This window comes from Microtus pennsylvanicus, chromosome 4 (assembly GCF_037038515.1).
Source record: "Microtus pennsylvanicus isolate mMicPen1 chromosome 4, mMicPen1.hap1, whole genome shotgun sequence".
Classification (NCBI taxonomy): domain Eukaryota; kingdom Metazoa; phylum Chordata; class Mammalia; order Rodentia; family Cricetidae; genus Microtus; species Microtus pennsylvanicus.
In genome coordinates, this window is record NC_134582.1 from 105,041,563 (window position 1) to 105,063,410 (window position 21,848).

Sequence of the window (21,848 nt, forward strand, 5' to 3'; positions counted from 1 at the left end):
CATACAGAAAAGCCTGAGGGTGTCACCAAAAACAACCTCTTAGAGCTAACAGACAATTCCAGTCAGAATGTCACCTTTAAAAAAAAATAATAAGGGGCTGGAAAGATGGCTCAGCAGTTAAAAAGCAGGTGTTCCTCTTGCAAAGGCTGATTCCCAGCACCCATGTTGGGCAGCTTAAAATCCACCTGCGACTCCAGCTCTAGGGGATCCAACACCCTATCCCAGCATCTATGGGCATATACACACAGGCACAAAAAGAAATCTAAAAAATTTAACCAGGCATTTAGCTCATGCGAAGACATCTATAAAGCACTGTTTAAAAGAAGTAACGACCTAAGAAAGAGAGAAAGATATCCCCTATACAGAAAGACTCAAAGTCATCTGGCTTTTCCACGTTCATCTACAGGGTTAGTGGAGTTCTTATGCAAATCCTGGACATTGGCAAAGGGGACTCAAAGAGTCTCAGCAATAATCTGGAAGAAAACGAGCAGTGCTGCGAGAATCATGGCTAAACTTCAAACCCCACAAAACCACACAGTCAGCACTGAAGGCAAACGTATACATGGATGGGATGGACGTGAGCGCCCAGAAATAGAGGTGTGAGTGTTTAGTCCTTTCCAGACCTTGGCCCAGGGACAACTATATAGGCACAAGCAAAAGACGAACTGCACTCCTACCCCAAAGGACACACAAAAATTAACTCAGTACTCATCACGGAGAAAAATGTAACAGCTAAACTATAGAACTGCTCAAAGTTAATGGTGACGAGCTCGCTTCGAGGATTTCTGGACTGAGAAAATGTCACGACTATTCAAGGACTCTAACATGGCTGAGTTCATTAGGTTCCTTGCTCCCTGCAATGGAGCAAGCCCTTCCCATCCCACACTATCCAGAGGCTCTGTGGCACCACCTTCTGGTTGGTGATGTGGAATCATCCCAAATGTCCATTGGTGGATGAGTGGATTAAGAAAATGTGGTATATTTTGGTTGGTGAAATACCAACCTTTAACAGCTGAGCCATAGGATTCCCAGCAATGGGGAGATATGGAGCCTGAACTAGCCATCTCCTGTAACCAGAAGGGATTGGGACCCCCAACCGAACCATAAAACCTTCGACCTACAATGTGCCCTGCCAACAAGATGTGCTGGGGTAAAGGTAGTGCAGAAATTGTGAGAGTGACCAACCAATGACTGGCCTAGCTTGAGACCCATGCTACAAGAGGGAGGTTACTCCCGATACTGCCTGCAGGGCCAGGACTCAGAGGCTAGGTAGCCCAGGGATGAGGATAGGGATTCCCAATGATACTCTGCTATACTCACTAGGTGAAGCTTGGGGAGTCCTACAGAAGAGGAGAAGGAAGGATTGTAGACTCCAGAGGGGTCAAGGACACCACACGAAAACCCACAGATCAACTAACTTGGACTTATAGGGGTCCACAGAGACTGAGCGGACAATGAGGGAACCTGCGTGAGACTGAGCTTTTGGCACCGTTTCCCTCCTACTGGGTTGTCTTGTCCAGAGGGGAGTGCCTAGCCTTACTGCAACTTGATATGCCATGTTTGGTTGATATCCATAGGAGGCCTGCCCTTTTCTAGAGAGAAACAGATTAAGGCAAAAGGGAGGTAGGGACAGGGCGGAGAGGAGGGAGGACAAACTGCTGTCGGGATGTAAAAAAAGAAAAAGAAAAGATGGCACATATACACACATAGTGGAATATTAGCGCCATAAAAAATGAAGTTGTGTCATTAGCCCAATGAGCTTGGAAGTCATTATGTTAAGTGAAACAAGCTTGCACAGAAGTACAGACATTACCTCGCCTGTGCAGAGAAGCTGAAAGTGCTGGCATTGCTGACATACAGAGCAGAATAATGGCTGGCAGTGTGCCTTGTTCACAATAACACGCATGCTTTGAAGTCGTTAGAAGGTTTGAGTGTGGCACCACAAAGATATATAGTAAATACGGATGGGTAAAATGACCACCCCAATTGGTCATGTTACATACATGTGTAGAAATGCCCCCCTTTGTACCCCATAACCATGTACCATTATTGTGTATGAAATGGTTAAAAATACAATAACTAAAAAGTGAAAGAATTTGACTTCAGAAGAGAGTCAGGAAGAAATTCTACCAGAAGATGATCAGATAAAAAAGTAGCCCATACCAAGGGATGTGGGTAACCCAAAGCTGAAGGAGACCAGGAAATGACTCTTGATGAGCTCCTAAAGATTAGAAGTCTGTGTTGTCACATATAGACCCACCCGGAAATCGGAAACAGACAAGATTGTCAGACAAAATTTGGGAGCAGGGGGGCAGGGGGTAGAAGGAAGGATAGAAGGGGAGGGTTGAGGAGAACTTGAGGGAATGGGATAGTTGAGATGGAGGAAGGACAGATATGAGAGCAAGGAAAGAGATATCTTGATTGAGGGAGCCATTATGGGGTTAGCAAGAAAACTGGCTCTAGAAAAAAATGCCCAGGAATCCACAGGGATGACCCCAGCTAAGACCTCTCCTAATAGAGGAGAGGGTGTCTGAACTGGTCTTGCTCTGTAGTCAGACTGATGATTATCTTAAATATCACCATAGAACCTTCATCCAGCAACAGATAGAAACAAAGGCAGAGACCCACATCGGAGCACTGAACTGAGCTCCCAAGGTCCAGTTGAAGAGTGGAAGGAGGGAGAGTATGAGCAAGGAATTCAAGACCGTGAGGGGTTCACCCACTGAGACAGTTTGCCGGAACTAATGGTAGCTCACCAACTCCAACTGGACTGGGAGTGAACTAACATGGGAACAAACTAGTCCCTCTGAATGTGGTTGACAGCTGGGGCAGACTGAGGGGCCATTGATAGTGACACTGGGATTTGTGTCTACTGCATTACTGGCTTCTTGGGATCCTATTCTCTTTTGACGTATACCTTGCCCAACCTAGATGTAGTAGGGAGGGCCTTGGACTTTCCACTGAGTGGGGTGCATTGCCCTCTCTTAGGATTGGAGGGGGTGGGGTGGGAAGGTGTGTGAAGGGAGTGGGAGGGGACTGAGAGGAGGGGAAGGAGTGAGTATTTGGATTGGTATTTTTTAAAAGTAATAAAATAAAAAAGCGAAGTCAGTGCTGTCCTAAAGAGTGGGTAAAAGGAAAGAAAGAGAGAAATGGAAGTAGGGGAGAAGGAGGGAGGGAAGGACAGAAGGAGGGAAGGAGGGAAGGAGGGAAGCAGCAAACAGACAGACAGACAAAGAAGGAGGCAGCAAGCAATGAAATGACTCAGCAGATAAAACACTTGCTACACAAGCCTGAAAACCTGAGTTCCATCCACAGAACCCACCTAGCAGCAGGAGAGAATCTGGTTCACTAAGCTGTCCTCCGACCTTCACAAGTGCACTGTGACACATACTCCTTCCCCATCACACACAATTATATATTATATATATATATATATATGAATTAAAGGAGTTACTCCTTCATTATTTTTGTACATAGATAACTTATAGCAAAATGATATGCAGTTCAAAAGACATTGCCCCACTACTAGCATCTCATTCAGCCATTAATAATAAGCTCACTCTAACATTATACTGTAAGAATATGTCTCCAAGATGAGAACACTAAGGCTTGCATGTTCTCATTCAGTTTGTTGGGCTCCTAGAGCAAACGTGGTCATGATCCACAATTCTACCCTTCTGGGATCCTGACAGAACTGTACTAAGATATAACACTATTCTCTTCCTCCGAGTCTCTCTCGAGTTCTTTATAGAATGTTGGATTTCCTCTTGTACATACATAACCCAGCTATTCCTTCCTTTACCTTAGTTCCGGTTCTTCGCTCTCTTCATTTATGCTGAGACTTTGCCCTTTGGGAGGACATTGGGTTTGATCACTTCTGCTAATTTACTTAGTTCCACTTCCTCCGTTCACGCCTATTCCTATGGGGTGAAGATGCACAGGTGCAGAAACCAGTGGGTTATTTTTACTACCAGGCAGTGCATGTGCGCTCACACTTCACTCTAGCATTGCCAGATGGGACAGTGGCACCATCAGCCACTTAAGAACGTAACGTTTAAAAATATAGTTACAGAACCATGCCTACAGACAACAGGACAGTCCTATGTCCACCGTGTCAGGTGTGAAAGGAAGGTTGAGTGAGAAGATGAGCAGAAGGAAGGGAGGAGAGGGGAAGAAGAGAAAGAGAAAGAGGAGGATGGAGAAGAAAGAAAACTCTGTTGCTCGTCACATACGCTCTCTATCCCAGACCCTTGTTCCCAGGTTTTTGCTGAGTATTTGCACACTGTGTGAAGAGGTGTTGCTGTCGTTACTGTAATAAAAAGCTGAATGGCCAATAGCTAGGCAGGAGAGGATAGATGGAATTTTTGAGGAGAGGAAGAGGAGAAGGACTCTACGGGCCCAGGGAGTCACCAGTCAGACTCAGAGGAAGCAGGGTGGGCAGCATGGAGACGAGCTAACGAGCCATGCAACAGAATGTAGATTTAAAAATATGGGTTAATTTAAGTTATAAGAACTAGTTAAGAACAAGTCTAAACTAAGGCTGGACTCTCAGCATTAATGATAAGTCTCTGTGCCATTATTTGTGAGAGGGTGGACCAAAGAAAAAGCCACACCAGGTCTGCCAGAGGACAAACGATCATCCAGCAGAAATACCCGATTCATGCCATCCCTCTACCTCTGCCTGTTTTATACAGTCAAATCTCTTTTATTCCGCATTCCACATTAAACAAATATCATTTCCCTTATTAAAACCTTTTCATTTATTTTACTTACTGACCACAGTTTCCCCTCCCTCCTCTCCACCCATTCCTTCCACTACTTCCCTTTTACCCCTCCCCCACCCACTCTTCCTCCATCTCCATTAAGAAATGAGCAGGCTTCCCATGGGAGTCACCAAAGCATGGCACATCAAGGTGAGGCAGTGCCAAACTCCATCCCCTGCATCATAGATGGGAGAGGCAACCCAGCATGGGGAATGGGTTCCCAACAGCTAGCTCAAGTACCAAGGACAGATCCTGATGGCACTGTTAGGGGCCTCACAAGCAGACCAAGCTGCCCAGCTGTCACACCCATGCAGAGCTGAGTTGCACACTCTCTTTCATATGTCCCTGCCTCCTGACTGTGGACACAATTTGACCAGCCCCGACAAGCTGCTGCATCCAGAACTTCCCTGTCATGATAGATGGTAACCTTACAAACCACAAGAAGTAACTAAAAGCATCAGATTTTCCTAGCCTTCGTTCTTCAGCAAGCAATCAGCCACCAAGCTGATTTGGCCCAACTTCTCAACCACAAGACCTCCTCTCAACAGGGTGCTTCCCACTGACTCGGAATCTGTGAGCCACAAACTTGGAAACCCTCAAGGAACCAGTTCAATACTCTTAATAGGGCCCTGAAGGAATATCAGTAGGAATAAGTAGTGTCTCAAACAGCGTCAGAGACAGTCACTAGGGAAAAGTTTGCTTGTTTGTCAGGATCTCCACCTTGCATCTCTCACAAAAATAATCTTGTACAAACCATTCAGGTTTTCTAATCCGAAGTGGCAGTGACCACCACTGGGAGGCCGTCAAAGTGTTTAGGCATCCCTAAATAGGATGTTCTGCTTGTGAACTTCGTGCCTCTGCTACCCAGCTCCAGATAGAAACAGAATCTGTCCGGGAGCCCCTTACAGTGCCAGAAACTCATCCCAAGAGGAAAATCCTTCCTGGGGCCTGCCACTGGGTTTCTGGCTGGATTTTGAAGATGTTCCAAGACTTCTAGTCAGAAATCTCTCCTAAACTGATGAGCAATGCTGGACCTTGAGTGAGCAAACAGTATTGATGACAGAGTACCCAAGGACTGGGTGGATTAGAACAGCATGCAATGGTATTCTAGCTACAAGGCTAAAATTGGAACTTGACCTCAAGGTCTTGGGATTTGAAAGCTAGCCTCCTCACAAGATCCAGATAGATGTGTTGTAAGTGGGTCTTTGTGAGGCTATCTAGGAACTGGGATGGTTTTCATGCCTTTCTTAGATGACCACTTGGACTTTTTCATGATGTACTGCCTTAAGGGCAGTCTCGCAGATACTGACCAGGAGGCAAGTTGAAAATCGATTCCTAGCTAGGATGCCCCTGGTGTATTGTAATTCTATTTAGGGTCCTGGTTAAGCACTGCCTTAGCCCTGACTGGGTGGGCAGCCTGTAGCTTGAGGGGGAAGAAGGGGAAGCAGACAGTACTGAAGAAAGTTTGATTATACTCTGTCCTATCCTTTCATCACTCTACTTGAGGGCAAACTCTTATTCTGTCACTAGTTTGCTCTCTGTTGTTGTGATAAACACAGTGACCAAGAGCAACCTGGAGGTAAAGGAGTTTATCTCAGCTTACAACTGTAGTCCATCATTCAGGGAAGTCAACTGAACTCAAAGTAGGAACCTGGGGATATGAACTAAAGCAGAGGCCAAGGAGGGGTGCTGCTTACTGGCTTGCTCCTCATGGTTTGCTGGCTTGGCTTGTTTTCTTACAGAACCCAGGACCACCTGCCCAGGAGTGGCATCACCCACAGTGGGATGGGCATAATTAAGAAAATGCCCCACAGCCCTGCCCACAGACCAATCCGATGGAGGTATTTTCTCAATTTATATTCCCTCTTCCCAAATAATCTTGACTTATTTCAAATTGCCAAAAAGAAAAGAAAATTAACCAACACACGTTTGTCTTCTTAAAGGCCTGGCAGCACACACCCATAATCCTAGCATTCAGGGGGCAGAAACAGGTTTGTGAGTTCAAGGCCAGCCTGAGACACTGAACACAATTTTAATAATAATAAGCCAGTTAGTGATAGAGAAAGCATTTTTGCTGAGAAAAATGAAACAGAGGAAATAAAACTATTTTTTGTGGAACTAGATGTTGAACTGAGGGCTTTGTGCATGCTCGGCAAGTACTCTTCAACCTTTTTTTAAACTTTTAGTGCAGAGACAGGATCTCAGGAAGTTGTCCAGGCTCTCCCGGAAGTGTTGATTCCCTTTGTGCAGCTGTCTGAACAGCTGGGATTAAAGAATTGCAAACCATACCCAGTTAGAGAAAGAAAAGACTTTCATGACTTCCATATGATAGAACAAGATTTTATCCTCATGTAAGATTACTAATATGGACAGGACAGAACTATAAGAATGAGCAAATTAAAGGAGAGCCATAACGGATGCTAATTAGATGGTCCCCGAGAAGCTGCTTTGTGTTTCAGAAGCCTGCCAAATGGTGCTGTGGATTCTGATACCAACCTTTCTTGACTGGTTTACAGAGGGTGGTTGAAGAGGGCAAAAAAATAAAAGGGGACAGCAAACATCCTTGCCATAAGTCACCCTGTAGTCCCCTGCAGGGAATTTAGTAGGAAGAAGTCACTCCAAGCATGACTTCCTGAATTTGTCCTACCCTATAAAGAGGGCGCAAAGCTCAAAAGACATTCTCTCTCTGTTCTCCCACCCCCATTCCATTAAAATCGAAAGGGGATCATGAGAGGGAAAGAAGAAATCTCAAGGAGGGGGGAGAGAGACATAAGTTCAACTTTGCTCTTAACTTCCTAGACTCTATAAAAAGAACAACATATATTTGGGATTGCTAATAAACACATGATTTGAAAGCAGAAGAGGGACTCTAGGAAGAAGGACGGTAACCATCTGGAGAAAGAAGTGGGCCCCAGAGTGGGGGCGATGTGTCAAGAAAGCAAATGAGAACCAACTATTTGTATGAAAATGCCAGAAGGAAACCCATTACTTTGCATCCCAAAATTTGTTGTTAAGTTTTTTAAATAGATGTAAGTGAATCTAAGAATACTTAGCCCGATAAACAGGGACCAAAACCCACATGAAAACAAGAGTAAGCTAATAAGTATCGCCACGCAGCCTGTTGGTCTGTTTACATAGTTTTAACCTTCTGGCTGGTTCTGTTCTTTGTAGTTAGAGCCTACAATCACATTTGTATCCGATTATATCAGAAGACACAAAAATAAATTCTCCTTTGGCTTTCTTCTCTCAGTTGTCCTGTTTGCCTATGTTGGAACACAGTCAAAAGAATGATGCATGGTGAACAATGCCTTGGAGACCGATGACAGATGCTTCAGGAAAACACTCAGAAGACCTTACAGCTCAGGTGCATTTTGTCCCCCACATTGTTCTTAGACGTGGTTGCGTGCTTCCTGCAGCTAATATCTACATTCAGTTTAGAAGACACGTTTTTCTGGTTGGGTGTTAAAACATAACTATAGAACCCAAGATCTGGTCAGGGTCCCCTGAATCTGGATCTGGCCTACTGCCTTGCTTTTGTGTTTCCCCAGAAAGAATTTATAGTAAGTGCCAGGCGATTGATCTGTCCTGAGAAAGTTCTGGGAAAGGGCTGCTCTGTTAATATTTAGTATGTGTTTACTGGCGTCTGTTAGCATGTTTTTCCGATAAGGTGTTTGAACTCAAACACACTTTCTTGGATCACCTTTTTCTTTGTTACATCCGTGTATAAAAAATGCATTGAAACTGAAGTAAGGGTGTCTACAGCATTAGACTGTAGTCTGCCCCATTCTTTCAGGTCCTCGGATCCCAGGCCCAGCAGACGAGATCTGTACAGGTTGACAAAAGTCGACAGCCTAACTATGTTTTGAATTGAATTCCCCAGGACATTAAGTATAAATTTTCTGAGTTGTTTAAAATGGGAATTTGATGAGCTTTAAACTACTGTGCTAAAACAATTATAAAAGGAACTCAGATTATGGAATCAATTGTATGGAATCACATGTAATATTTATCTCACTTTAGCAGAAGGGGAATATTAGTCTAAGAGGGACAACAAAGTGTCCATCCACTCAGAAGTAGTCTAGGAAGATTAATCTCCATCCCCTTTACCTCTCAAGAATGAGGAGTAGGGGCTGGAGAAGTGGCTTAATGGTTAAGCAGGGCTTACTGCACAATCCTACGAACTGGAGTCCGGATCCTAGCATCTATTTAACAAAACAGCCTCCCGCATATGCCAGTTAACCTCAGCTCTGAGTGTGGCAGAGACAGAATGGTTGCTGGGACTTGCTGACTTCCAGTCATGCCAAGAAGACAGAAGCCCTGGATTCAAGGAGAGACCCTGCCTCAAAGGAATAGCTTGAGAACATAGAAGAAGATACCTGATGCTCTCTTCTGGCCTTTGAGAGTATACATACCTGCACACCTTATGAACAAACACATATAGGATAGGATAGGATAGGATAGGATAGGATAGGATAGGATAGGATAGGATAGAATAGAATAGAATAGAATAGAATAGAATAGAATAGAATAGAATAGAATAGAATAATGGTGATGAAGATAGATAGATACATACATGCATATAGACATGGTTAGATAGATAAATAAATACATACTCACATACAAACATACATGGTTGAATAGATAGATAGATAGATAGATAGATAGATAGATAGATAGATAGAAGATTCACAGCATCTTTACTTCTTTGTCCACTTCCTTCTCCACAGACTAGACCAGTAAGATCTTTGACTCTTTCTTCAGGTAGGCCATAGTAACCTGAGTCCCATTTTCCTAAGCAAACCACAAATTACAAAATAGCACTCAAATCTTCCCCTACCTTTCTGTCCTAGAACTAGCCATAAAGGCACTTATTATCCAGGTGGTGGTAATGCATACCTTTAATCCTAGCACTCAAGAGACAGAGGCAGGTGGATGTTTGAATTTGAGGCTAGTCTGGTCTACAGAATGAGTTCTAGGACAATCAGGGCAGCACAGAGGAATCCCTGTTTTTAAAAAGCCAAAAAAAAAAAAATAAGCAGACATTTGTTGGCTTACGTTTTCTGAGAGTAGACCCTAAGACCTATATTTCACAAGGGATGCTGCGTTAAAGTCAGGAGAAAGAAATGTGTACAAACAGACTAATACAGAGCAGATAGGTTTGCTGGGTTTTTCCACTCAGTTTATTATCTAAATAGATAATAATTATAGCTAATCATAGCTAATAGTAATAATATCAAATTAGATAAACTTTTTGCTTAGACAAATTGAACAATTGTCCATACTTCAGTTGCACATATACCATGATGTCTCCATGAAAATTCTGATCACTTCCTCCATCTGATTTGATTTGATTTCTCATCGTATTGTTTACATGCACGTACGTGTGCATATTTGCAAACACATGTGGAATGTGCCATGGCACACATGTGGAAGCCAGAGGACAACTTTCAACAGTCAGGTCTCTCTTCTACCATGTGGCTCAAACTCAGGTCGTCAAGCTAGAAAGCAAGCACCTTCACCTGCTGACCTCCAGTACCTGTCCCATCGGTTCACTTTAGTCTCTAGTCTTGCTCCTAATGACATCTAGTCTTCATCCATTTCCTCAAAGCACAACCCTGTGACTGGAATATTCTCTGATCCCTTTGCACGTATTTAGCTCCTTCACCTCTAGCCCCAAGTCTATGATCAGCAAGAAAGATTTCCCAGAGGAGGTGAAATCCACTGCAGGTATGACCCTCTCACAACACCATGGGGAGACATATCAAAAGTCATCGTTTCGCTTTTTAACCATGTTTGTTAATTTCTCCATTCCCTAGAAAACTGACAGCCATATATATACATGAGTCTGCATGATACCTCCCCAACTTGACACACAAAAGAATTTTAATAAACATTATTTGAAAGAATTGGTGACCACTCCACATAATAGTCCACAGAGGTGATTCCTACACAATCTTCACAGGAACCTTCAATTTAAACCTAATGCCATTCCTCGGGGCATCTTCACAACAGTTGTGTGCTTATTTGAACGACTAAAACTCAACAAAATGTTACATTTGACTTTCTAGAAATCAAAGATTTAACAGAAAGTACCCAAATGCTGGCTAGGGAGTAATCTAAAGGATTATTTGTATGGCGTTTGATATTCCCCAACAGAAATAGAGGGCAAGTGGCACATTGTTCTGACAAATCTTATCCTGTTAAATCTTATGCAACATTTTATTGACAGTGTTTTAAGACTCATTGCACTCTGTTGTTTTTTTTTGTTTAGAGAACAGGAATCCCAAACAGAAGCCAAAGCTGGCCAAGAACCCTCAGTCCTCCTATCCTCTTTGAATCCATGAATTCAATTTACCTCCTAGACCAGAACACCCTCAGGTCCAGACCCTGAGTTCTCAAAGCCCTGGAAGCCTTGTAGGTCAGTATCTCTCTTGGCTGTGACACTCACTGCGCTCCCGAGCAAAGCAGAAAATATTTGCACAGCCGCAGAAGGAGCTGTCTGGAACCAGGAAGATCAGACGGTAGCTGACTGAAAGTAATACATGTGCCAGAGAGGGGCTGCTGACAGAGGACCGTGGAGAGCATGTGGATTGCAGAGAGCGGGCTCTGGAAGACAGAGTGGCAAGAGCAAGCAAGGAGGAGACATGAGGCAAGCTCTTCGAGTAAGTACCTCGGTTAGTTGCCTGCCTGCTGTTCCTGAGGCAGACGCTGCTGTATCTTTAAAGATAATTTTCGTATCATCAACTCTGCCACCAGGAACTCTCAGTTCTTCTTCCTAGTCACAGACAAACTACTAAAATTGTAAACCCTTAAACTTGCTGTGGTAATGTGTACCTGTAATCCCAGAACTCGGGAAATGGCGGCAGAGAGATCAGGAATTCAAGGTAATCCTTGGTTACATGGGGTTTGAGGCCAGCTTAGGCTACATGACAACCCATCTCAATAAGCAACTGCCATATAGATATAGTATCAATATAGATATAGAAACAGATATCCTTAACTGAACAGTATAAAAATATAAAACATACCTTTACTCCCTTCTGAGTAGAAAAGGGTCACAGCATCTGAGCAGCTAGCTGGTCAGGGAATATCAAAAGGCCCAGGTTCAGATTTTCTTTTAAATGATGCTTACAGCCAGCAGTGAGGCAGCCTAGAAATTTTAATTTGCTTGATTAGAAATTTGATTTGATTCTCTTGTGGCCGGGAAGTCTTTCTAAAAACAATTACCAGAGTACAAGAGGGAAGTTGTTAAGTTCCTCCGGAGACATGGAAGCTGAGCAAGCTGCTGTGACTTTTGTTCATCTTTGTGTCTCTGCCAACTACACTGCCTCTCTCTCTCTCAGCTCCACCAATTAGACGCAAGCAAAGGGTTTAGGAAGTTTAGATAAACTGAATTCTCTGCCAGGGCAGCGCAAGGGTGTGTGCATGCATACATGCATGTACGTGTGTGTGTGTGTGTGTGTGTGTGTGTGTGTGTGTGTGTGTTATAGATATGAAAATGTGGTCTAACAGAAAATCCTAAGGAGAACTTTACCTTTCTCCTGAATGTTGTACTTCTCTGGAAGTGAATCAGTCTACTGTAAAGACTTTTAGTTGTATCAGGAAAAACGTCAATATTTCCTTTATACAAAGGAAGGATCTGGACGTAGAATTTAGTTCTAGGCTCAGTGCCTTCTGATCTGCTTGATGCTCTGTCAGTATACTTCTATCTTGCTAGTACCTAGGGCTTAGAGCCCAAGCTGAGATCTTATGAGACACCTCTATTTCTCACCAGTCTACTTCCCCCATTTGACAAATATCCTTGTTTCAGTTCTTGAAAAGGTGTTCGTTTTATGGTCATTTCAACAAATGTAATAGTGCCAAGAAATATCTGGTATCGTGTCTCCCATTTTAGTTTTAAAAATCCAGCTCGGATGCTCTCATTGAAATCAACAGGCCCAGCATGGTGGCCCTTGTCTGTAATTCCAGCACTTTGGAGGCTGAGGTAGGACAATTACCATGCACTTGAAGCCAGCTGGGCTACGGTGAGTACTAGGCCATCCTGGACTATGGAGTAAAACATTGTCTCAATAAATAAATAAATAAATAAATGTGAAAGCCCAAACAAGAGGCCATACTAAAACCTTGTCTCGATAAGCAAATTAGCTAATTAATTAATACCAAAACAGAACAATGGCCAGAGAGATGGGTCATTGAGTAAAAGCACTTGTTCCGCAAGCATGGTAAATTGAGTCCAGATCCTAGGACCCATATCAAAAGCTTCATTCCATAGTCCATTGCTCCTGTAAGCTGGGAGGTGGAGATAGGAAAGTGTCCCTGAACCTCTTGGGCCACCTTAGTCTGGAGCAGAAGGTGAAACCCCAGAAACAATGAGCAATCCTGTCTTGACAAGGCGGATGGTGAGAATCAGCTCCCCAAAGTTGCCCTCTGACCTTGCATGTGCTCCATGGCACAGCATCCTCCATACCCACAGTGCCCCACGTCGGTCATTCTAGCACTCAGGAGGCTGATGCGAGAGGATAGCCAGGTAACTTAGACTACAAAATGAGATCCTGTCTCAGGACAACAGCAACAAAGAAATCACTAATACTCCATTACTAAGTAGTCTTTCTCCTAACTCCTGGGAGCCTCCAAACTTTCATTTAAAAAAAAAAGACTAATATTGAGTCTCTGAATATTTTATTAATGTGCATCATGCCTCTCTAATGACATTGTACATTTCTGATTGGACTGCAAGTTTATGGCTAGATTACGAGTCTTGCTCTCTAATTAGATTGCCCCGTAATTCGATTGGTGGCCCTGGAAACCCAGCTTTGCTCCTGCATTTACCACAGTGCTTAAAATGATGCATAGGAAACAACCTGACAGCAAGCCTCCAGCAAAAATAAAAGGGTAGTTTTAATGGCAGCTCCAGCTACAGAAACATCCATCAGGATGAAAAGCAGAGGCAACTTTAACCTTAGAATTCTTCCAGGCAGTGTCTGGCCCTAAAATTTCCATTTCTTCTCTCAGTCAAGGTTTTTCAAATTCTTGCTTCCCCTTTTCTAGTCAGGGTCATGTGACTATTTTTAGATTTTTATATCCATTTCAGTTTCTTGAGTCAGAGTCTCACTCTGTAGTCCAGAGTAGCCTCAAACTCCAACACTGCTCCAGCTTCAGACTCCCCAGTGCTGAGAGAGCAAATAGAAGGCCCCATTGGGGCATTTAAAAATAACCATTTAAATGCCATATAAAAAGCTTCTCTAATCTCATGTGTGTGCTTTTCTGTTTTTTTTTTGTTGTTGTTGTTTTTGTTTTTAAAGAGGTGCACATCCATGTAGCTGCCTTCCACATCAAAAGATGGATCAGGTCTGGAGAAAGGGCTCAGCAGTTTAGAGTTCTTGCAGCTCCTGCAAAAGACCTGAGTTTGGTTTTCAGCCCCAGGTCAGGCGGCTCACAGCCATCTGTAACTCCAGCTGCAGTGACTCCAGTGCCCTCTTCTGGCCTCCACTGTCACTTACCCACCTATGACTTACCCACACCGAGACATGTATTATACACATATACAATAAATTTTAAAGATAAATATCTTTTTTAGGTTACAGGGAATTTCTAGAAGTCAATATGTCCCTCCTAGTCAGCTCCCATCCAGAGAAGGACCCCTCAAAGCCTGGCACTACAGGCAATGATGCCTGCTCTCGAATTACACAGCTCTCCTTGCTCAGTGGCACACCCTCCTCTTTTGTCTTCTCTCCCCACACTGCGACGATGGTGCTCGACAACACTGCCATGCAGAGCAATGATTTGTTCTCTTTGTTGTTGGGTAGCCCCATGTTTTAGAAATAGACAGCATGTTGTTTCTCTGTTCATCTGCTGTTAGATATTTGGGGTTATTCCTTGCTTTTGACCATTATTATTGGATACTAGCCTCTTTACACACAATGTTTGGTGGACAGAAGTACCATTTATATTGGGAATGTATCCAAGAGTAGAATCCCTGACCAAACGGCAGATGTACAACACGCTGTTGTCAACCCATTTCCCACATCTAGCAACAAAAGCAAAAACAATGACCGCTGCAGTACCCCTGGCTTTCAGCACCTGGCATTTGTAGCTACCTGGATGTTAAGGAACAGCTGATTCCATTTTTCCTATAGTCAAATTTTGATTTATTTCTCTATCGTTCCCTATGGTGTCTGCTTTAATCATTGCCCCAGGGTGAAGGTTAAACTGCAGGTCTGCTTGTTTTTGAAACTTCTTCTTCCTTTATAATCTTGTGACCTGTACATTATAAATTGTTTCCATTATGACTGACTATAAACCACAGCATGTGCTTTTCTCATAACTGACTGTGCATGCCTTCAACTCCAGCGCTCAGGAGGCAAAGCCTGGTGGATCTCTGTGAGTTCAAGTCCAGCCTGGTCGACGGAGCTAGTTTCAGGACAGACAAGGCCACATAAAGAAATCCTGTCTCTAAAAAAACAAAACAAACAAGCAAAAACCTGCTAACTGCAAAATCCACTTTTATAGTCTTCTTGTTATGAAAGACCCTCTTCCCTTAGGTCAAGGCCACTTCATTGTCCTAATCTCAAGGAGATTGTTTGACCCAGCTATAAAATTTAAAAAAAAAAAAAAGAAAAGAAACCCAAAATTTTTTGTTTTGCAGCGTTTCGGTGTGAACTTCTATAACACTGGACACTGGCCAACTGCACACTGGCTGAATTTGGGGATTGGTTTATCAGCACTAAGGCAATAACAAGGACACTCCCAGTGAACTACCACCTAGAGGAATGAGGGGCGGACAAGGAATGAAGGTGAGGGATAAGATAAGGGCGAGGACTGATAAGGTATGAAAGGTGACGGATCAAATGTGAGGGATGAGAAATGAGAGCTAAGGACTGAGAAATGTGGGATGAGGGATGAGAAGCAAATGCTTCATAAAACTGGATCCAGATCAGGGGGGCAAAGGCGAGAGTGGGAGCTAAGCCTGTTACACAACCCTGGCTCGGGCATTTGAGAGTCTGAGAGAAGCACTAGGACTCGGTTAGAGTAGCACGCTCAGGAGTCCATATTTTATTGCTGGAAGTTTCATATTCATTCATATTCATTATATATATATATATATATATATATATATATATATATATATATATATATATATATATATATTTGAGACAGGATCTCTCTATGTGTATCCCTGGCTGGCCTAGAACTCTCTCTGTATACCAGGCTGGACTAGAAACTCTCAAAAGACTAGCCTTGAACTCTCTATGTGTAACAGTCTAGCCTTGAACTCCACACACACACCAGGCTGGCCTTGAAATTGTGACAATCCTGTTGCCACTGTACACAAAGAGAGACTAGGTTCCTGTCAAGGGCTGGGATTCCAGGTGTGCAACACCACACCCCACTGGAGTCTCACTTTTACAGAGAAACCTGGAGCTGAACAGGTTAACGTGTCTGGAATGCCTGTTTTTGAGAGGCTGAGGTAGGGGATCCTGCGATTCAGGCCAACCCTAACTACAAAGCAAGACTTTATCTCAAAAACAGAAAAGAAGAAGAAGGAGGAGGAGGAAGAGGAAGAAGAAATAAAAAGGAAGCAGGAAGCCATTGCAGGAACCGAGTCCTGCCCTGCAGGACTGTGGGCGGTCTGTCCTCAGCAAAAACAACCTGCAGCTGCTTAGGGTCCAGAGCAATCAGTCAGCAGGCCCAGGGTCTCGGAATCCCTGCACTGGAGAGGTGGGGGCAGGAAGGTCTGGACAAGGCCATCCTTGGCCACGAGTCAAGTTCCAGGCCATCCTGAGCTACCTGATATTGTGCCTCAAATAAACTAACCAGAGGCAAAAAGACAAAGGAAAAAGAAAGCAGCTTAGTTTCTCCTGAGGAAGGCTAGGCAGGTAGGGAGAATAAGCAGCCAGAAATAACAAACCGGGTCCCCCATTATACAACTGTTCCCTAGCAGTTTAATGGAGGAAACTGGAAAAACTTGCGAAGTCCATTTTCCACTGCTTTTTAGAGGCCGAAGCCGTCTGAGTCCTCTGAAACTGGAGGACGGGATTGCACACTGTTTTTGACTTAGCTTATACACCCAAATAACAAAGAAGACCTGGAAATTGAGGAAAGGGAGTTCAGACAGCCGAGAAGGGGGTGAGGGCAGAGGCCTGCTGGGAACAAGCTGATTCTGTCTAAAAGACTAGGAATCCTCACCTTCCCCACCTCTGCCTCAGCAAAGTGTGCCACCAAACGTGGATGGGACCAGTGCTGTTTGGGAGCGCAGAAGAAAGAGCTGCATTCCATGCCTGGGCGGGGATGGGGTGCAAAAAGGGGGTGGGATGGTGAGATCACCAGCTAGACGAGAAAACTGGAGCCAGAGCACCACCATGGAAAAAAAAACCTCCCAAAATTGAAAGAAAACAAAAGTTAGGGAGCATGATGGTGTACTACTGAACTTACAGCATTTCACAGGTTACAGTAGGGCGTGTCAAGAGTTCAAAACCATCCTGGGCTACATAATGACTTTTGAGGTAAGCCTGGGCTACAAAGACCCTATTGTATTGGTAAAAATCAAATGCTGCAGGATCCCTGAGTAACTGTGGTGGCAGAACCACCGCTGCAGGTCTCCGAGCGGTGACGGTCATGTGGTGGCCATGTGGTGGCAGGCAGGGGTCCTGTAAGCAGCCAGTCCCAGGCAGGGACAGTGCAGGAGACCATGTGGCAAGTCTCCGAAGGCGGCTGAGAGACAGAGGCATGGATAGGCACGCCATGCAGAGTGAAGTTGGATATTTATTTAGTGGGTTATGTAAATATGGAAGGGAAGGGGAAGTAGGAGAAGAGCAGAGAGAGAGAGAGAGAGAGAGAGAGAGAGAGAGAGAGAGAGAGAGAGAGGAGAGAGAGGGGGTGGGGAGAGACAGAAATTGCCTCTTTGAGAGGGAGACAGGAAAGGAAGAGACTCAGGTTGCAAGCAGGAAGGAAGATCTGTCTGCCTGGGGGGCGTGACTTGTGTCTTAAAGAGACAGAACAGATCATTATATCATAAATAAAAAAACACAAAAAATAAATAAATATAAAAAGCATTAAATTACTACTGCAGATGAAATTCCTGAAATCTCCAAGAAAGGGGTGTAATGGGAATTTAATCACACTGTGACACTCCAAGACTGTAAAATAAAGCTTGCCTTGAATCAGGGGCAAAGCTAGTGACTTACTGACCACAATTGGCCAGAGAAGATGCAAGGAAGAAAGGGGCGGGGACTTGAGTTTGGTCTTTGGTTTTGGTGTGAGTGAAGGGCCTCCAGTCAGAATGCAAGCAAGGTCATCTGCTTGCTTCTTTGCTTCTCTGATCGAACAGGTTTTCTTTTTTTTTTTTTTTTTTTTTTTTTCTTTTTTTTGGCTCCCCGTCGGGGAATCGAACCCCGGTCTCCCGCGAACAGGTTTTCACCCCCACATCTGACTTCTGAGTTTTTGTTGGTAAATAGGATGATAGAGACTTAGTTTAAACCTACATATTGCAGCTGCGGTAGAATCGGCTGGCTCCAGAAGGCCCTCCAAGGCCAGCAGGAAGTAGACTGTGGGCCATGGGGCGCCAGACGATAATTAAAATATCAGTAGATTCATGTGCCACTGCTAGGTCAACAGAAAAACATCAAAAGGGGTTTTCATAAACGAAGCAGGTGCAGTGAGAAAGGGAAGCAGAGGACAAAACAAATTTGTTAACCAAAATCATGAGAGTCAAAGCAAATCCAGAGGTCAGCAGAGGTTTGAGTAGCACAAGATGCCAAAATCGGGCCTAGAAACAGGAAGAATCACCCGATTCATGGCTTGCAGTGGGGTATCCAGAGAACAGAAGAACAAATGATCAGGAAATCATAAAAGAGCATTTCTTCACCTGATGAAAACCTCAAGTTTCTATTTAGTGGACCTAATGATTGTTTTGAAGGACACACAGAAAAGCTATATTATAAGCTGAAAACTGACAAAAACATCTTTAAAGTGCCAAGAAATCCTACAAGTCGGGTATAATAGCACATGGCTATAATCCCAGCACTTGGGAGATTGAGGTAGGAGTTGGAGTTTGAGGGCCAGCCTGGTCTACAAATTGAAGTCAAGGTCACTCTAGGCTACGTGGTGAGTTCCAGGGTAGTCAGAGTACATAGAAATACTTAGCCTTAAAACAAAAAAATCAAAAGAAGGAGGAGAGAGAGAAAGATGGGGGGAAGGAGAAGGGAAGCCCTAAGTTTCCCTTCTGTCCCCTCCACCCACCTCTGGCAAATTAACACAGACAAAGAAACTGCCTTGAGTGTTTGAGTAATTTGTCTTGTTTGCAAGCCTAGAGTACTGCTCAGGGGATTCCCAGGGAGAACGTCCCGCCCCCACTGTGGCTCAGAGTGGTAAAATGAAAATAGGTTAAAAGCGTTTTAGTCCTGAACACACAGGGTTTCAGCTGTGCTCACAAGGAGAGAGCCACAGCCTCCTCCTTCTCCTCTCGGCCCTAATGACTGAATCAGTCCTTCCAGCTGTCTCCATGGAGACTCTGAGCAGCTCATCTCCCCAGAGCACTCCTCCCTAAATTTCTAACATGTCCAGAAACTCCCCCTGTCCGCCCCGCCCAGCTACTCTTCTCTTGCTCCTTCCTCTCCCTTCCTTCTTCTCTCTCCCTTCTGCCAAATACCTTCAATAACCTTCACCCTCCTCCCCTCACCGACTTCATGCCCCTCACCGTGGCGGTCTTACTACCTCTTGGTTCATTTGGACTTCTGACCCAGAGGCCGATGATGCTCTCCCAGTGGGAACCGCAGAGCCCGTTACCTCCCTGGACTTCTTATACACACTCAGGACTTCGGCTCCTCCTGGTGAGCCGCTCCTCCCTCGGGGCTCCAGATGGTTTTTTCCCTTAGTGTTTCCATGGCTCTCTTTATTTGTTTTCCTTCCGTGTTGTCCGTATGTCCGTGGCTATCACAGTCTGCAGGCGTTCCTCCCTTGGTGCTCTATCTGAGAGTGAGCCTGCTTGACATATTTGTCCTCTTTGTTTATAGAGATTGAAACCCTCACAAGTAAAGGGAGGGTGTGTGTGTGCAGAAATTGCTGGGAAGATTCAGGGATATTTCTGAAAACTCCAAAACTGGAACTTCAGCCCACATGGACTGGTGCAGGAATCGACGGCCCTGATTAGTCTTAAGAGAGCATTTGTTTCCCTTTCCGCTAAGGTTCCACACTGGGAACAAAAGAATAATGGCGCTAACCACTGGTGCCCCCACTGCTCTGTCCGCATCTTCCACCTGCCTGGGTCAGTAAAGGGAGCAGTTCTGGAGCTCTCATTGGCTTATAGGTGACAAAGTCATTCTATGTAGTCCAGGCATTTGGTAAGAGGTGGAGCCAAATTCTTGGCAATCCTTTAGCCTCAGCCTTCTGTATACTAGGACTACAGAATGAGTTACCACATTGGATAAGTTCCAGACCCTGCTCGAGTCCGAAGCCATGTTCTCTAACCTGCCTTTAGCCAGGAGCTGATGTGAGATTTACAGGTGTTGCAGCAATTAATGAAGATTATTATTTCTACCCATTTGGGAGGCAGAGGTACGTTCAGGTACACGAGTGGGTGGGTGTGAACGTTTGCTCATCTGTGTAGAAGCCAGAGGAAGTCCTCAGGTGCTATCTACCTCATTTTTTTGAGACAGGGTCTTTCTCCACTCTTGGAACTCACCAAGTAGGTGAGGCTCTCTGGCCTGTCTCCTCCACGGTCCTGGAATTTCAATCATAAGCTTCCACACTCGGCAGGTTCACATGAGTTCTAGGGCTTAAACTCATGTCGTCCTGCCTGTGGTCAGGCAAGCGCTTTATTGACCGAGCTGTCTCCCTAACCCTGCACTCATTTTCTGCTGGATCTTAACCTGTTTGCAGGCCCCCCAACTTGCTAACACCTAGAGGACTCTGTCAGCAGGGTTCCAGAAGGGACCTCATGGTAGCACTGTGCTCAGTTGTGAGTCTGGAAGCCTGAACTCTCTTCTTTTTTTCACTCGTTTCTAGTGAAAGCCTTGACCAGTAGAACACCGCTTTAACAGAGGGTGAACAGCCTCATCTTGGCAGCATGGGAGAGCTGCCCCTGGTGGTGTGGATTCCAGAAAACTGGCTCCACCTCTTGCCAAATGCCACAGGCAGGATAAGCGGTCCTCCCCCCAACCTGCCCCACCCCCATCTGGGCAAAGCAGGAGAGCTGGTCCTAGTGGCATGGGTGCAGAAGAGCAGACCAATGCAGCTACCACCCAGGCCCAGATCCAGGGCTTTGAGTTGACTCACCACAACCTCTACCCCATCTAAGAACTGCTGGAGCATGTGAAGGGGCCGGTCCCGCAGAAGCAAAGCTGCACGATCTCCACGACAGGGGCAACAACAGGATATCTCCGTGAGGATTCAGTACTGAGAGTGTAGCAGAAGTCAGAGACCTTAACCCAGACCAATGACTCATTGCAGTGAACATTGGCAAGTAAAACTGTTTGGACAAAAAGATATACTGTGTAACTGTGACAAATCACAGCTTCCCCTGAAAGTTTTTTTAATTAATTTTTTTTTCTTTTGGGTGGGAAGTTGCAAGGGTGAAGGGAGGATATGGAGGGATAGGAAAGTGAGGAATTGGGGTACATGAGTCACAGAAAAATAATAAAAACTTTTAAAAAATAGTGAACAAGCAGATGGATAGCCATTTTCTTTTCTTTCTCTTTTTGAAACGGTCTTACTATGTAGCTTTAGCTAGTCTAGAATTCACTCTGTTGTTGTAGAATATTAGTTGGAGATGCATTACGTTTGTTTATGCTGTGGAATATTTGTTTAACAATACAAAGATATATTGCATTCTTTTTTTGCCTCTCACAATAAAGTTTATTATGAAAACAGTCTATTGTGGGGACAGAGGAAAGGACAAATACATCTGGGTTAGGTGGCTCAGGTGACGTAGTGCGGCTTCTTCACATTGATGCCATATTCACTGAGGGCAGGGGTCAAGTCCTCCAAGGTTAGGGTGTACTTGCGGTCCTTGCTCTTTCTCCGGGAGCTGCCAGAGGCTGTGCCCTTCATTTTGCAGTGCTGTAGGGCATTGTTAGCAATATCTGAGAT

General features: G+C 44.5%; 1 protein-coding gene and 1 long non-coding RNA gene across 4 annotated transcripts in view; one reads left to right on the forward strand and one right to left on the reverse strand.

Annotated features, from left to right (window-relative positions):
* Positions 1-15,398, forward strand: part of LOC142848245 (uncharacterized) — a 31,188-nt gene extending 15,790 nt beyond the window's left edge. The window contains exons 2-3 of the long non-coding RNA XR_012910396.1: positions 11,126-11,425; positions 14,341-15,398. This is a non-coding gene — a long non-coding RNA (uncharacterized LOC142848245). The remainder of the gene's footprint in view (positions 1-11,125; positions 11,426-14,340) is intronic.
* LOC142848244 (cytidine monophosphate-N-acetylneuraminic acid hydroxylase) overlaps positions 1-19,555 on the reverse strand; it is a 95,171-nt gene extending 75,616 nt beyond the window's left edge. Inside the window, exons 1-3 of one of the 3 annotated variants that reach the window (XM_075970036.1) lie at positions 19,476-19,540; positions 11,792-11,913; positions 3,803-3,920 (exon numbers count right to left, since the gene is read on the reverse strand). The gene's annotated coding sequence lies outside the window, so the exon portion shown is untranslated. Of the gene's footprint in view, positions 1-3,802; positions 3,921-11,791; positions 11,914-11,990; positions 12,092-19,475 lie in introns of those variants that run through there. The other 2 variants (XM_075970035.1, XM_075970034.1) reach the window with 2 other exon arrangements.
* Between the last annotated feature and the right edge of the window lie 2,293 nt (positions 19,556-21,848).